The sequence below is a fragment of the Ostrea edulis genome, chromosome 5 (genome assembly GCF_947568905.1).
Source record: "Ostrea edulis chromosome 5, xbOstEdul1.1, whole genome shotgun sequence".
Classification (NCBI taxonomy): domain Eukaryota; kingdom Metazoa; phylum Mollusca; class Bivalvia; order Ostreida; family Ostreidae; genus Ostrea; species Ostrea edulis.
This window is the reverse complement of record NC_079168.1, coordinates 32,673,318-32,690,782: the sequence shown is the minus strand read 5'-3', so window position 1 is coordinate 32,690,782 and position 17,465 is coordinate 32,673,318. Positions and strand designations below refer to the sequence as shown.

The 17,465-nt window shown below is 36.2% G+C and overlaps 1 protein-coding gene and 1 long non-coding RNA gene across 3 annotated transcripts in view; one reads left to right on the top strand and one right to left on the bottom strand.

Annotated features, from left to right (window-relative positions):
* Positions 1-668: 668 nt before the first annotated feature.
* LOC130054854 (uncharacterized) lies at positions 669-2,700 on the bottom strand. The gene is made up of 2 exons (XR_008803190.1): positions 1,280-2,700; positions 669-758 (listed from the first exon to the last, which is right to left on the bottom strand). It is a non-coding gene; the product is annotated as an uncharacterized LOC130054854 (long non-coding RNA).
* A 2,083-nt stretch (positions 2,701-4,783) lies between these two features.
* LOC125649280 (small conductance calcium-activated potassium channel protein 2-like) overlaps positions 4,784-17,465 on the top strand; it is a 104,339-nt gene continuing 91,657 nt past the window's right edge. For both annotated transcript variants that reach the window (XM_048876704.2, XM_048876709.2), the window contains exon 1: positions 4,784-5,193. The gene's annotated coding sequence lies outside the window, so the exon portion shown is untranslated. The remainder of the gene's footprint in view (positions 5,194-17,465) is intronic.

Sequence of the window (17,465 nt, the reverse complement as noted above, 5' to 3'; positions counted from 1 at the left end):
TTACTGTTGGCTGTGGACGTTTTCATATGAGTGAAAAATTATCCAGTTAAACAATATTCAACCAACCAAACAACCACCATCCACCCACCCACCCACCCACCCACCAACCAATTTCTATAACCGCAAACTTTGTACAAAGGTCAAAATTTGTGGTACTTCACCGAAAGATTATGACGTTTCTACATGAAACAAACAAGAGAAATATTTCAATATCTAGATATCAAGCACCCCGATTTTATCCTTACAGGGACCAAACTTAACGTTTACAAAATTCCAGCAGATGGTTATCTAATGATGAGCTGGCTCACATACTCTTCAGGAGTCCGTGAACAATTCATTATACATGTGGTAGAAAAACTGTGCATGTATTAAATTACACTTAACGTACAGGTAGTTTAATTTGATAAATAGCCAAAGAATATATAAATGTTGCCACGTTTTTTTTAAAAAGATAAACATAAGTAAATGTCAACTTTAGAAAATTGTATATTTTCATCAAACAGCATCATAAAAATACACATTAAAACGGGTTAAAATAACAAAAATTTAATGTTAAAAGTTTCCAAAACAGCTAACACACACACACACACACACACACACACACACACACACACACACACACATGTATGTCGCAGGATGGACGCCAGGCATTAAACTATGAAGACGAGTTTTAAGGTTTATACTGTTTTAATACTCAAGTTATACACAAATGTTCATCCTTTACCGTTTTTCAAATAGGAGTCAAATGAAGAAGGGATCTGTAACGATAAAATTTGTAAAAACAATTTAGATACAGATATACTGTTACAATACACATACAACACTTACTTTACTTCACTTTACACAGACTACATTTTGCTGCAGGCACATTTTACACATTACATTTTACTGCATACTTCACTATACTATACTATACTTAATAGCATTTTACTGCATATACACATTACACACTGCATTTTACTGCATATACACTTTACATGCTGCATTTTAGTGCATATACACTTTACACACTGCATTTTACTGCATATACACTATACTTTACTAAATAGCATTTTACTGCGTACTCTGGGCGTTTCCCAATACTCTGGCATGAACAGTACACCGTACATTTACGTTTAGGTAAATACATATACATTTGAAATAAAATATCATATGAATGTATTGTATACTCATAAGAACTATCACAGTAAATTCTAATATAAATTGTAAAGAACTTTGTACGTTGGCCATTTTAGGAATAAATGTGGAATACAAATATTGAAGTAATGAGTAAACTTACCTCAGAAGTAGTGGACTCTGGTCACAAGGTATCAAAACTTGATGACTATTACTAGATAAAATACATGAATATCAATGCGAATAAACACGTCCGCACCCGGCAATTGCTACACCCAAACTAACTGCACGGGATTTAAATGTTCAAGCATACCAGGTGAACGATTCGCATACTATGGAAACACATTGAGATATTTAATTATTTAACATGATAAAGATCCTAACATCTATGGAGCTATAATCGGGAAATATATACATTAATTGTGACAATATATATATATATACAAAGCACTAAATAATCACAACTAGGTACTGAAAATTTTCGCCTCAGCCCGGGGTCGAAGATTGTCAAACCAGTGCGTAAGTCCACTCGGTCACAACGACTTCCCTAAAAAAGGAAGTTTTGTTATGCTCCTAAAGCGCTACTAATGGCCCTGTCACACTACATCACGACCTCACTACGTTCTATCATATTTTTTTTTTAAGATCGTGGTGAGATCGTAGTGCGAACGGCATGAATTTGTAATTTTGTCTGTCTTCACGATGTTATTGCGTCCTCACTACGCTCTTATCACGACTCCACTACGATTAAACTACGGCCTTGTTACGATTTCACCACGTTCTCACTACGTTTATCAAGTTCTTACTACGCTCCCACTACGTCCATCACGTTCTAACTACGCTCTCACCACGACTCCCACGACTGTAACACGAGTTTCCTACGCGTCTGCCACGATTGTACCACGATCTTACAACGATTCTACCACGATCTTACTACGGTTCTACCACGTTTCCGCGCCGCTGTCGCCACGCTTTGCAGCAGCTGAATCAGATCCAGATTCAGTATAAATACAGCTCAGAACCTTCTTGTCATCCAGCAAGATCTGCGATGCCTTATGATTCTCAGTGCCATATACTGAATATGCATCAACATTTCCATCAATATTTCTTGGTCTGGCCTTTCCATGATTCCAAAGAAGCAATGGGCATATGCAACCTTTGTTCAGTTTTATACCAGTGTGTGTGGGAGAATAGAACGTGATTCGGTCGTGGCTTGCTCGTAGTGAAATTGTAGTGAGGACGTATTAAGGACGGGATGAGCTTGGTAGAAACGTACTACAGTCTTCAACAACATAGTATAGACGTGCCGTGATCGTAGCAGAAGCGTGAAGAAAACGTAGTGCAAACGGGATGATCGTAATGAGAACGTAGTGAAAACGGGATGGTCGTATAGAGAGCGTAGTGGAATCGCAGTGCAGTAGTTTTCTTCTGCATCACGATCCCATTACGATGCTACTACGACCATGCCGATCTAGATACGACCTTAGTACGTCCTTACTACGCTTCCACTACGATCAAATTTGACCACGACCGCACTACGTTTGTTTTGAGCATGTTCAAAGTTGCTCCACGACCATCACGACCATAAAGACCTTACTACAACCTTACTACGACGTACCCGATCGCACTGTGATCATCAATTTTTACATGGTCGTAGTGCGAACGTGGCCTAGTGTGATGGGGGTATTATACACACTGATGCAATCTCACACAGTCGCTGTGTCATTCAGTGTTTAAGATATTTTATAAGGAGAGTTGATATATATGTATATATATATATATATATATATATATATATATATATATATATATATATATATATATATATATATATATCTCAGAAAAAATATCAGCATAAGAGTTATTCCCACGATAATCTTTTTAAACCTAGCTAATTGACTGTAGAAAATATAAATTCTTTCGTTATCAAATAGTTCACTAGATTTTTTAATTATACCCAGCGCATAAAATTTCTCTGAAAGATGTATTCCTAACATGCAAGACGTTAATTCATCACTTGAGGGCGGAGCTATCTTCAGATAATTCATCACTTGAGGGCGGAGCTACCTTCAGATAATTCATCACTTGAAGGCGGAGCTATCTTCAGATAATTCATCACTTGAGGGCGGAGCTACCTTCAGATAATTCATCACTTGAGGGCGGAGCTACCTTCAGATAATTCATCACTTGAGGGCGGAGCTACCTTCAGATAATTCATCACTTGAGGGCGGAGCTACCTTCAGATAATTCATCACTTGAGGGCGGAACTACCTTCACTGTGATTTGTAGCGCGGACCTTGTGCATGCGAATAACGTTGTCAAACGGTTTTATAATACAGAAAACTTAAGACAAATACAAATCACATACAATCTGTATAGATAGCATTAGAAATATTTTCTCAAGGATTCTTTACGCGTGGTCGGTAGATAAGGATGATAATTTTGTAACCCCTATTGCTGTGAAATTTTGTAGTTTATTTTCATCATCTACTTCTAAAAATATAACTGTCTCTTCTCCTTATTTGGTGAAAAATCCATGGAAATGAATTATAAATCAAACACTTCAATGACAAGTCACCGATTTATGACTTATATTGAATTACTGACTTTAATAAAAGATCACCGACTTATGTAATAAATCATCGACTTCAATGATAAATGACTGACCTATAAATTGGTTGGTTGTATATTGTTTTTAACGTCGTCTTGAGAATTTTTCACTCACATCGAGATGTCACCATTGCCGGTGAAGGGCTGCATTTAGGCCTATGCTCGACACTTACGGATTTTGAGCAGGAAGAGGTCTTCATCGTACCATACCTGCTATGACACAGGGCCTCGGTTTTTGCGGCCTCATCCGAAGGACCGCCCAATTTAATGCCTCTTACGACAAGCAAGGGGTACTGAGGACCTATTTTAAACCAGATCCCCATGGGAATGACCTATATAATAAATCGCCATCTTCACTAATGAATTATTTGCTTTACACAATAGATCACTGATTTTACTAATTTACTGACCTATATGACTTACCTATGACTTCACTGATAAGCCATCGACTTCATCAATTAATAATCCACCAACTCAAATAGTAAATAGGGAAGTCACTAACTATGATGATATCTCCTTATGGGTGACAAAATATTACTTATTATTATCATTATTTTCTTGAAAATGAATTTGTATTGATTAGATTAATTGATTTATGCAGCGGAGAGAATACAAGAATTAGATAATGTGATCATCTGTTGAGAACGTTCCGTTCATTAACAAATGTAATTTTAAGAAAAGACTAGCCATATTGTTGGCCAGCAACCTGAACACTATATCTTTATTGCCTTTGGTATGTAATGAAATAAGGCTTAGTGTCTTCATTTTACCTATACATGTATTGCACACACGCATAGAGAACATAAGATGGTCGCTGACTAAGGTTTTAATGTTTAACAGCAAGGAATATCGCAGGTTTCAAATGGCTGAAAATGTATTGTTCGACCAGTCAGTTCACCCCGTAAAGGCATATTTCTGAACAATGAGTGTTCATTTGTCTGAATTTAACTTCAAATTACTCCAGAATTTAATTTCCATGGGACGGGGAAAAATAACCTATGTCAAACCGGAATGAATCGGTAATCACTGGTTATTGACGCGGGATACTTCACATTCGAGTACAATGATGTGCGAGAGCGTTGTACCATACCGTAGTATGCTGCTCACAGAGAGACGGATTTCTAATTGCTTTGATACATATATATCTATTGGAAAAATAAAGTGTACATTCGCAAATCACGTTTCGTTTCCCGGAATATTAAATGTAGTCTCGCACTCTCGTTATGTGTAAAACGGGCCATGAAGTATTTAGTAATTGGTTCAAGGATTAAGTATCCAACCTTCTCGTGATCTAATAAGATGTCAGCAGTGGGATGAGCGGTGGATGGCGAGATTGTGATCACTGTACTCCGCTGATGACTCTAAAGAATCGCCCAAAACAAACGTTTGTTAGATGAAGAGCAAATGAGGGCGAATGGAAATTGTGCTAGGATGCTGGAAGTTTAAATATTCAGTCTGTCTCAAACGGTGAGTTCATTTCATTCGTCTCTGAATATCTCTGTTTGCTTCCGGTAATTTGAAAATATTATATTTTGCCTTCGACCAAAGAAAGTTTAGGATAGATTTATTCGTTAAAATACCTGTACCGGCTTTTGTTATGGTAAGATTTGATGTTATTATTGCTCGATTATGTTTAGAAAATTTGATGTAATGTTTTCAATAAATTCGGAGACAACGCTAGTTTCTTAAAATATTGTTGTATTTAGTTATCTTCAATATTTCTTTAGATCTGTCATAAATATGCTTAGAAATGAAAATGAAGTATCAAATAAAGTGCAAAAGGTATTTTTTGGCCTTTTTGTGAAATGGACCCTGAGTATGAAAAACTGAAATTTGCATAAAGAGTACGCTTTGGTTATTTCTTACCGGACCACGTGTTCTCTCAGTTCTCGTTCTCTCTCTCTCATTCTCTCCTTCTCTGTTCTCTCTATGCTCTCTCTCTCTGTTTTTTCTCTCTCTCTCATTCTCTCTCTCTGTTCTCTCTATGCCCCCCTCTCTCCCCCCCCCCCGCCTCTCTCTCTTTCTCTCTCTGTGTGTTTCTCTCTCTGTTACTCTCTCTCTGATTATTTAACGCTAGACTTGCATTGCGGTGTAAAGAGTATCGGAACAGACAGTCCATCAGATTTGTAGATTTGTTTTCTCTGTAATTCTCTACACCAAAATCAGTTTCGATTATAAAATAAAAATATCGACATAACCATCATCCTATATAAATCTACAGTTATTTGAAGCGACAAAACATTCGAGGCAAAGGAAAATATTTTCTGGAAATACGTGTAGCGTAGATGTAATGTTTTAGAAGTAAATTTAAAGCCCCTCTCATATGCGCCCTTCAATATATATGAAAATTTTACGCTTGTGGACGAGGGCAAGCAAGATTTTACTCCCAGTGCAAAAACCTATCTGTACTCTAGTCCCACAAGGTTTATGAGTACATTTAGTCCTGGTGTATTCAGTCTGCATTTAGTTCCACTAGGTTTATGAGTACATTTAGTCCTGGTGTATTCAGTCATATAAACGCATTGCAAAAATTTACACGCATGTGCAATTTATTTAAAATGTCAAGGAAACAGTGTACAGTTTTCTTTCAAATTGCATCATGTCCTGTAATAGAAAGAGCGGTGGCCTGTTGTTGTGTCAGTAAGTTGAAATATTATTTTGAATAGCATTTGTACATAAATAAGGGAATACCCATCTCATTCAATACACTCATACTGCTTGGTAATAGTTAATTTAAAACAGATTTACACTCCGTTAGCTAGTGCATGTAAATACATCGCAAAACTACACGTTAGGAGCAAAATTTGCATTATATGTAGAATTTACACTTTTAAGTAAATGGAGGAGATGAAGAGATTTGCATATCTCTGCGAATAAATGCAATGTTATGAATGTTTATGAGAAATATTTGTCCACATAGAGCAGAAAAGGAAAATTTCCAGCCTATTACAAAATGTGTTCAGGCGACTACGGCTATTCATACTTTAATTCTATATTGCAATATGTACAAATTGATATCCTAACTTGATATAGCACTGGACCTTACTAGGGAATCAATAGAAAAGCCTTCAGTCAACCTAATAGACACTTACAAATTGGTTAATTCTGATCCGCCAATGATGTACTGTTTCTGTTAACATATAGTATTGATATTCTGGGTGATAAACTGACTTTTACACGTATCGTGAAGAATCGTAGAACATGTAGCTATCTTTTAACGTTTTACGGAGATCGCATGGTGAACTCGGATATTCTCCATTATGTCTTCAGCAAATTAGTTTGCCTGGATTCATTGTATTAATTGTCAAGGTACTAGCCGCGATATTGATTACATTTGATGCAGGTTCGCTGTTGTGACACACGTGTCCGGAACTGCAAAGTGCGTCTGATCTCACGATATCATTTTAGTTTTTTTTTTCTTAAGGAGGTTCAGCACAAAAGTAAAATTTCTCTCAATTCAAAAGAAAAATTAGTCGGTATGACATCAAAATATGAATTTTAAACGTATATACATGTATATACACAACAATTACCTATGAACCCGTGTAACTAATTAATATAATAAACCAGTTTCTAAAGCATTAAAACCATCACGTGACGTGTTACTCAAACACATACAAGTCACATGGTATTGGCATGCCCATTTTTCAACTTTCATTTGCTTGAGATTAATTCCCCCCCCCCCCCCCCCATTAATGTTAGCGTTTCAAAATTCAGGGTACAATGATGGGGTTGCCAGGTGCAAAACGATTGTATGAGTCTGCAAGATAAAAGACCGAAACGTCTGAAAACGGCATTCGAAGCTTCCTTATCAAAAACAGTAAAGCGTTAGTTTAAACTTGTTGGAAGATATGCGTCCGTTTCCTTGATCTGACAAATATCAAGAAGAAAGACTGACATTTAGAAAGACGGAAATATGAAATTCTTGTAAATTGACAAAGAGGAAGCATTATAAGTTATCTCCCCTAGGCGTTTACCTCCCTTGTTTCCTTGCCTGCAGCACGTGTCGTTTTCATCTAAGGCTTGTAAATCATACTGTTCCTGTTTATCTGTTTTTAGAAATGTGTGGGTTATACGTCCAGTTTTGTATTCTATGGTAGTTGTACAGTCTGAATACTTTTATTATAATAGCCGTTCAATTGCAACCCCAGCTTCTCTAGCCGACTGTCCGACTGGCTTCCTCTCATGCGAATCGGACACTTATCTAGCGAAGATGTTACAATTCATGCATATTTTGTTTAGTTATTCATAGCTAAACCGTATTCATAACTGAGCCGTATACAGTCAGAAGGTTTGTGTAAATTATACGTGTGGTTATTTATTCAAGAAATAAATTTCATTTTTGAAAATGCATGAGGATATGAACTGCAACGCTTCACGTCGGTAAACTTTTTATGAAGCGCTTTTCATGAAAAGTACGCCGGCGTGACGCTCTTCATGAAAATTATGCCTGCGTGACGCTCTTCATAGAAAGTACGCGATGTGACACTCTTCATGAAAAGTATGCCCGCGTGACGCTCTTTATAAAAAGTACGCGATGTGACACTCTTCATGAAAAGTACGCGATGTGATGCTCTTCATGAAAAGTATACCAGAGTGACGCTCTTCATAAAAAGTATGCCTGCGTGAAGTGTTGCCGTTCACACCCCACTAACGAAGTTTTATTTCTTATATTTACATCCTTCTAGTTTCATTTCTGTCGGAATTCACAGTCGTTAAATAGAAACTGTATTTTTCAAGATTCGTACGAACATTGTCCATAACTGCAACCTACTCATGAAAAAATTACTATCATTACAATTTGTAAAGATACCAAAGGCAAATATCCGTAATATCACAATATTTGAGTGAATCATATACCTCTAGTGATTTACCTTACAACAGCTGTGCTATCATATTCCTTGCCGTTATAATTCATTTTGAATAACAGTCGTACAATTACAGCTCATGCAGTTGTTATTTTTGGGAGTTGAACTACGTTGTAATTAGTTCAATTCCCGAGGCCTTCGCACTGCGCGCATGAATATATTGCACAGGACTTTGGTGTGTGACACTTCACATCCTCGTTTTATTTTAAATAACGTATGTCCCAGAAAACATTCTCCAAACAATATAATGCTATATTCAAAATCTAAAGTTTTAAACAGACAGAGCATATTTCAAATTACGAGCATTATATAAACATATATATTCGTCTTACAAAATGATAAGAAAAAGTACATATTTATAAGAGTTTTTATTTTATATTTGTAAACAAGCATCGTACACCTAGGCTCTATATGAACGAGTTCATTGCTGATTAGAGGGGTAGAAGGTTAAGACAAACACTATATGAACGAATTAATTGCTGATTAGAGGGGTAGAAGGTTAAGACAAACACTATATGAACGAATTAATTGCTGATTAGAGGGGTAGAAGGTTAAGACAAACACTATATGAACGAGTTCATTGTTGATTAGAGGGGTAGAAGGTTAAGACAAACACTAAAATACGACTGAATCTCTGCATATAGTGAATAAATGAATATATAAATTTAATGAACCAGTGTTAACTGCGCAAATTTAGTGAAAAAAATTAATCAATGTTAAATCTTTAAAAAAATAATAATAAAAAATCCTCAGAATTACTTTTATATATACAGTAATTATTCATTTTTTTTCTTTCACTTATCTGTACACTGTAAGTTTTTCTTATACATCCTAAAGTAATTCCACCAAAGCGTCTTGCAATTCAATGATTGGCTTTGGTTATTTCATGTGGTGTGGGAGAGACGAAAGCAGGCCTGAAAAAAGCCGGGTTTTCCACTACGTCACATGAGGCTTCGTAACCATAATGAGAAAAAAAGTAAATTTTCAAATTGCTGGAATGCAGAGAATAATAATGTTTATAAATCAATAAAATTCATGCTGTGATTAGACTTCAAATATTTTTCAAAATGAAGACTAAAGTTATATTTTGTATGATTTTTACAAGTCAAGGGTGTAAACAAATATTAGAATGGCTTAAATATCCTTGATAAGACGAGAAACAATTACTCGGTATACCGCCATGGTTGCTAGGGATCACTGGGTGTCAGTGATTGAAAAGATACAAGGGAAAATGAATCGATTGAAGGCGAATTAGCGCATCTTCAGATATTATTAAAAAACCATACTCGTTAACAGAACTACTCTTCTGTGAATATCTAATATATCTCAAAATACATCCAAATACATGATACAAAATCTTGTCTGATTTGTATACAACCAGTAAAATATTCTACTTTACATCCTATGCAACTCTATTGGTCTATACCGGTGATTAGGTGAAGTATGAGGCTAATTAGCGTAACTTTTTTAATTGGTAGACGGTTAAGGTTTGGCCAATTACCATCCATTAGATGAAATTTCGAGCTAACTAACGTCCTTTAATTAGAGTTTAAGGCTAAATATCGTTCTGAAGTTCTAAGTAAACCTTGCTTGTCGTAAGAAGTGACTACATGGAGCGGTCCTTCGGGTGAAACCGCAAAAATCGAGGTCCCGTGTCACTGCAGGTGTGGCAAGATAAAGATCCCTCCCTGCATGCTCAAAACAAAAGCGCCGATCATAGGCCTTAATTTTGCAGCCCTTCACCGGCAATGGTGACGTCTCCATATGAGTGAAAAATCTCGCCCGAGACGTTAAACAATATGCGACCAATACAACCACTCTTTTACCCATCACGATTCACGGGGGCTCGATCAGTCATCATGGCGCTCGTTTCGTGTGCAACAGGACCGGGTTCGATCCGGATCGGCAACATTCGTAGCGATATGTATTATTAGATATGTAACGGTAAATGTCACGATATGTACTATTAGATATGTAACGGTAAACGTAGCGATATGTACCATCAGATATGTAACGGTAAACGTAGCGATATGTACTATTAGATATGTAACGGTAAACGTAGCGATATGTACTATTAGATATGTAACGGTAAACGTAGCGATATGTACTATTAGATATGTAACGGTAAACGTAACGATATGTACTATTAGATATATAACGGTAAACGTAGCGATATGTACCATCAGATATGTAACGGTAAACGTAGCGATATGTACTATTAGATATGTAACGGTAAACGTAGCGATATGTACTATTAGATATGTAACGGTAAACGTAGCGATATGTACTATTAGATATGTAACGGTAAACGTAGCGATATGTACTATTAGAGATGTAACGGTAAACGTAGCTATATGTACTATTAGATATGTAACGGTAAACGTAGCGATATGTACTATTAGATATGTAACGGTAAATGTCACGATATGTACTATTAGATATGTAACGGTAAACGTAGCGATATGTACTATTAGATATGTAACGGTAAACGTAGCGATATGTACTATCAGATATATAACGGTAAACGTAACGATATGTACTATTAGATATGTAACGGTAAACGTAGCGATATGTACTATTAGATATATAACGGTAAACGTAGCGATATGTACTATTAGATATGTAACGGCAAACGTAGCGATATGTACTATTAGATATGTAACGGTAAATGTAGCGATATGTACTATTAGATATGTAACGGTAAACGTAGCGATATGTACTATTAGATATGTAACGGTAAACGTAGCGATATGTACTATTAGATATGTAACGGTAAACGTAGCGAAAAAAGATATTACGGACAAACAGAAATGATTCAGACCAGAAAGACTCCTAAGGACTGAGAGGAATCTGAAACTCGAGAAAGCGCATTTAAAAAGTCACTTTTATCAAAGCAGTCATAATTAAATTCAGATTTAACAGGCGACAATTTATGCTCTCCCTAGAGATTTCTGCAACAGCTTGCGCAGGCCCATGAAGCCGGTCTGTCTGCTAATTTTTGTTGCGCACATCTTTCAAGTTTTTCTTTGTTCATCAGAATTTTACTTTCACATATCATATTTTTCTTTTGGAAAACGATTCATCAACATTATTCATACAATGCTAAGGCACAAATGTATACTCCATTATGAATATTTTCATAGAAGTAGCACTTAAACATCGTGCTTTTCTCTTTTTGTTCAGGTGTGCCAAATGTAGTTGTGATATGGCACTGTGTGTGCGTGTGTCTTATGCTATTTTTTCTTCTTTCCTTTTATTTCATGTATTCATATTTAGGTAATAATTTTATCACTAATTAGGTGTGTCTTATGCTATATTTTTTCACCTTTTCCTTTTATATCGTATTCATGTTTAGATACTAATTTTAGATGTTAATTTTATGTTTGTGTATATGTTTTAATGGCGGACCACAATGGAAACTAGCTATATGCTAATTTGTGTAATCCTTGGTAAATAAAGGCTATTATTATGATCTTTAAATGTAAGCGTAATATTACAAATTTTCCATTTTGTTCATGTGGACATAACGGAGATGTGTGTCAGCTCTTTTTTGCTTGTAAAAATTACTCTAAAGCTAGAAATAATATTTTTAATCGCCTCTTTATGCTTGACCTAATCAATATTGATACAAATCTATTATTGTACGGTGATGTTAATTTGCCTTTGCAAACTAATATAAATATTTTTTTTCAACTGTTCCCAAAATTATACACGAAACTAGTAGATTCATTTAATTATTGTACATTTTACCTATTGATTATGATCTCGTTTGACATATTGTAATGTTTAGGAGAGTGACTTGTAAGTTGTTAGAACTTGTTCCCAATCCTTTTGATTTGATCATTGAAATATGTTTAAAACAAAACAAAAACTTTGACATACATTATGAATAAAATGGTATAATTTCCAAGAAAAAAAAAAGTATATTCACTATTCGTATTCACTAGCCTACATACATTACCTGGGAGGGACTCTATTCTACAGCGGATATTTTCTAGAAATCAATACAATTAGTATACCTGGTAGATTTCATTGTGCTTTCTAGTTACAATTTCTCTCTACACCACAGAAAAGTACAAGCTTCTAACATTTATACAAGGACTGTTAGGGATTTTGTATTTAAATTATCAGAGTTGTTGATCCTGTGAAGAAGCTTTTAATGCTACTAAGTAAAAACAAAATCTTAGCGTGTCAGGGTAAATGTCTGCCTTACTCCACATTTCACACGTACCTTGCATAATGTAACAATAAGCAATGACGGATTTAGAGCGTCCCACCCCTGTGACTAAAACTAAAAACAAATTAGCATAACAGCAAAAGTATAAGATTTAACAATATACATACCAACAAGTGCATATCGATAAACAAGTCAATTATTCATTTTATTATGTATAAAGTATAGTTAAAATAACCCATAAAGGTTACCTAAAAAACCTCAAAACGTTGGAGCCCTCAGTCTATTGGGCCCCCTTTTAACAAATCCTGAATCCGCCACTGATAAATAGAACGATTTGTGTAGCCACCCTGTTAATAACTAATCAATGTTTGCTACTTTGTATCCGGGAAAAAGGTCGAGTGTTGGTTCGCCACGTCTGTGTCCGTGTCATGTGTTGTATGAAGCCTAGTATCTGTGCTATCACAATATTACTTTTGTCTTTACCAAATGTAAACGTGGTGAAAATAAACATTTCATCAAATCTAATGCAAGCTCAAAAACATGATACTGCTTGACTTGTAGCGGGAGTTTGAAATACGTAACGGCATATGCACGCTATGAGAATGAGCCGACTATGCACGCTATGAGAACGATCCGACTATGCACTCTATGAGAATGACCCCGCTATGCACGGCATGAGAACGACCCGGCTATGAATAAGACTCGGTTATACACACTATGAAAACGACTCAGCTATGCACGCTATGAGAATGACCCGGCTATGCACGCTATGAGCGCGATCCGGTTATGCACGCTATGAGAGCGACCTGGCTATGCACGCTATGAGAGCGACCTGGCTATGCACGCTATGAGAAGGATCATCTCCCGAAGTTAAGTGTTAGTGATTCGCCAATCCGTGGAATGAAAGTGGCGGATCAAAATAAAATATACAGGAAAATGGATTTATTCAATTTATGAAATATATTTCATTTTCCAACCCATAGGGCCCAACCTCATGGGTAATTTTCTAAAGAATCCTCCCACTGAGTCGTACTGACTTGACAAATGTAACTTCATTGATAGCTCCTACCCCCTCCCCACAACACACACACAGCAAAGGGGAATTAGGATTACAGTCTACTCCACTTATACTGACGTCGCTTATATTGAACTATCTGTTATATTGAACTATCTGTTATATTGAACCATCTGTTATATTGAACCATCTGTTATATTGAACCATCTGTTATATTGAACTATCTATTATATTGAACTATCTATTATATTGAACTATCTGTTACATTGAAGTAAGGCTAAATCCCCAGTTAAATTATCTGTATAGTTCAACATCGGTCATAAAATGAACACCTGAATTTCAGTATATCTGGAGTACACTGCATGTCCAATAGAATGAAGAGATAAAGCAGAGATAACATTGCAGCTGTTTTCTGTAAAAACATAACACAGAACAAACTTAAAATATAAAAATATCACTAAATGGTCAACACAACAATATATCCAGCGCTTACCAGTCAACACAACAACATATCCAGCGGTTACTAGTCAACACAACAATATATCCAGCGCTTACTCTTCCTTTTCAAAAGGTTGATTGTTTTTAAAATTCAAATGACTTCCCTGTGTTTAGAAAAGACAATAACGAGCGTGATTCCATTTCACAGGAAGACCTTCCAGATACTTTAGTCACACTGAGCCATCTAACGATTCCGACGGAAACGCGTGCACTGTTTTATTGCGGGGAAGGACACAATGCTCTCATCACACCGAAAAGTAACCATTTTGGGAATAAATACGCGTTAGTGTTTCCTGAATAGTAGGCTGGCGTGAAGAGTTGCTGTTCATACACACATGTATTTTCAAAAATGAAATTTATTTCTTATATTTACATTTTACTTAGTCTATATTTATCAAGATTCATGCGCACATTGTTCACATTCACGAGGAAATGGCTATCATTTAAATTAGTAAAAATATCGAAGGCATAAACATCGGAAATGTAAATCGTTGGAGGAGGGGCGGTCTTTTAGTTTTGGGTGTTGCTATTATTTCGTTACCTAGTAAATTCGTGCTGTTGTTATGTTGACAATTAAATTTTGTGGTATTGGTATTCTGTCACCTAGTAACTTCGTGCTGTTGTCATGTTGACAAGTAAATTATGTTGCATTGTTATTCTGTTGCCTAGTAACTTAGTGCTGTTGTCATGTTGACAATTAAATTTTGTGGTATTGTTATTCTGATGCCTCGTAACTTTGTGCAGTTGTCATGCTGAAAAATAAATTTTGTGGTATTCTTCTAATTATTGTGTTTAGATTTCAAGGCTTGGAACTCCATGATGCTGCTGTGATTTCGTAGTGCTAGTGGATTGTTTCGCTGTTGTTGCTGTTTGTTTTGCTATTATTTCGCAGTCTTGCAATTTCACGCTGTTGCTATTTCATTGTTTTGTCATTTCGTAGAGTTGTTAAAGTTTCGTGGTGTTGATTGGTGCACGGAATCTCTATTTCAGTTTCGTGGTGTTGATTGGTCTATTTTAGTTTCGTGGTGCTGATTGGTGCACGGTTTCTCCATATTAGTTTCGTGGTGCTGATTGGTGCACAGAATCTCTATTTTAGTTTCGTGGTGTTGATTGGTGCACGGTTTCTCTATTTTAGTTTGTTGATTGGTGCACGGTTTCTCTATTTTAGTTTGTTGATTGGTGCACGGTTTCTCTATTTTAGTTTGTTGATTGGTGCGCGGAATCTCTATTTTAGTTTCGTGGTGTTGATTGGTGCACGGTTTCTCTATTTTAGTTTCGTGGTGTTGATTGGTCTATTTTAGTTTCGTGGTGTTGATTGGTCCACGGTTTCTCTATTTTAGTTTGTTGATTGGTCCACGGTTTCTCTATTTTAGTTTGTTGATTGGTGCACGGTTTCTCTATTTTAGTTTCGTGGTGTTCATTGGTGCACGGAATCTTTATTTCTTGACTATTTCGGATCTATTTTTCTTTTCCGTGTCACAGATAAATTGAGTGAGCATATGCCGACTCTTCCCGATCATCTAATGCGTTTAGGAAAACGAAGCAAAGCGCTCTATCCAAAAAGATAATTCAGTAGATATTGGGGTAAATGTTGAACAGGACTCATTAACTGTCATTACTAGAAAAAATGTCACAATTCTCTTCAGTCATAGTGCCTGTAACTAACGACTAGGTGAGATCTATACTACATATATATGCATAATTAGTTCCTTTATGTGCGAGTTTGTTGATATACACAGCATTGCATTGTAGGCCGAGGTCAGTGGCTGGTATAAATTCAGCAGGATGAGCACTCTTAATACGCCTATGAATACAAATAAACCCGGCCACTCCCGCCTTAATTAAACGTCTGCTACTTAATGCATATATCGTCTGCTTACTCCTCGTCTGGGTGGAACATTATGGCTCGTCTGAGACAACAAATGCACTTGCTGATGTAGCTTTTGTAGCTGGTGTTCGTCTTCAGTGAGAAATGGTGCAGTTACACCCCAAAAAGCGTAAGAAGTGAAATCCCAAATCTTCGATTTTTCATGGCACATTTCTCGAATGGCTATTTTCAGTGATCTCCTGATGATTTACGGAGATCTGTTTGTTAATTTAGCTTTTCGTCAAGAAAGCACAATAAGGATATAAATAGTTAAACCAATCAATAATAATCATAGTAACCATAGACCACATGTAATAGTCACGTTTTCTATTTGAGGCGTAAGTAACAGACATATTAAAAACAACGTACACGTGTACCTGTTTCGTCAGTAGTTTTCATGCATTGCATTTCTCTACTGTTTTTGCCTTTGATATCGATACCAATAAAACGGCAATTGTAGTGATAGTCATTTCATCATAAACCGGATGCAGGTGTGAGCAATGTGCGTATGAATCTTGATAAATATATTATGTCTATTCTGATGGCTATGAATTCCGACGGAAATGAAAATAGAATGTAAATTTTTAAAAAAAAAAATAGATCTTCATTTCTGAAAGTACATGGGGATATGAACTGTCACACTTCACGCCGGCGTGCTTTTCTTGGAGCGCTAATTACGCACTTCATGATTATGCTGGCGTGAGGCGCTGCATGACAAATAAGATGATGGTACAGGGGATTCAACGCTCTCGTTTAAAGCCAGCATTTCGAAAGTTCTACATGTATGTCGTTATAATGATCTAGTTTGCTAACACAACCCATCATTGTGTCATATGCTGTCTGATGTGTTTCATACCAATTGAGGCCGTTTTTGCACAGTGATTTTGACTACGGAAAACTCCGTTTGAAGGCTCACGGCGAGTGTGACCAGTCGACAAGGGATGTTTACTCCTCCCAGGCAACTGATCCCACCGTCCGTGTTTGCCTTACTCTAAATTTTGTATTCTTTAAAGGTTTTATGAGATTGATCACTATTCGTTATCTTTAACTTTTCGTAAGTTAAATCAACCTATGTATTTTGGTGGTTTATCTTTTCTTCTTCTTCTTTTTTAAAGATATATACGGAATAAATATCTAATTTGTGAATAGTATAGATGCAAGCTCGGGGGGTTAATTTCTTCATAATTAACAAGTACCTACGAATACGAGCAACCTGGGCATTCATGTTTTAATGAAACAAAATTCTTAGTATGGCCTTCGTGGTTATCTCTGTAAAATCATTTTCACCGTATGTACGTCAAAAATGTCCCTTGT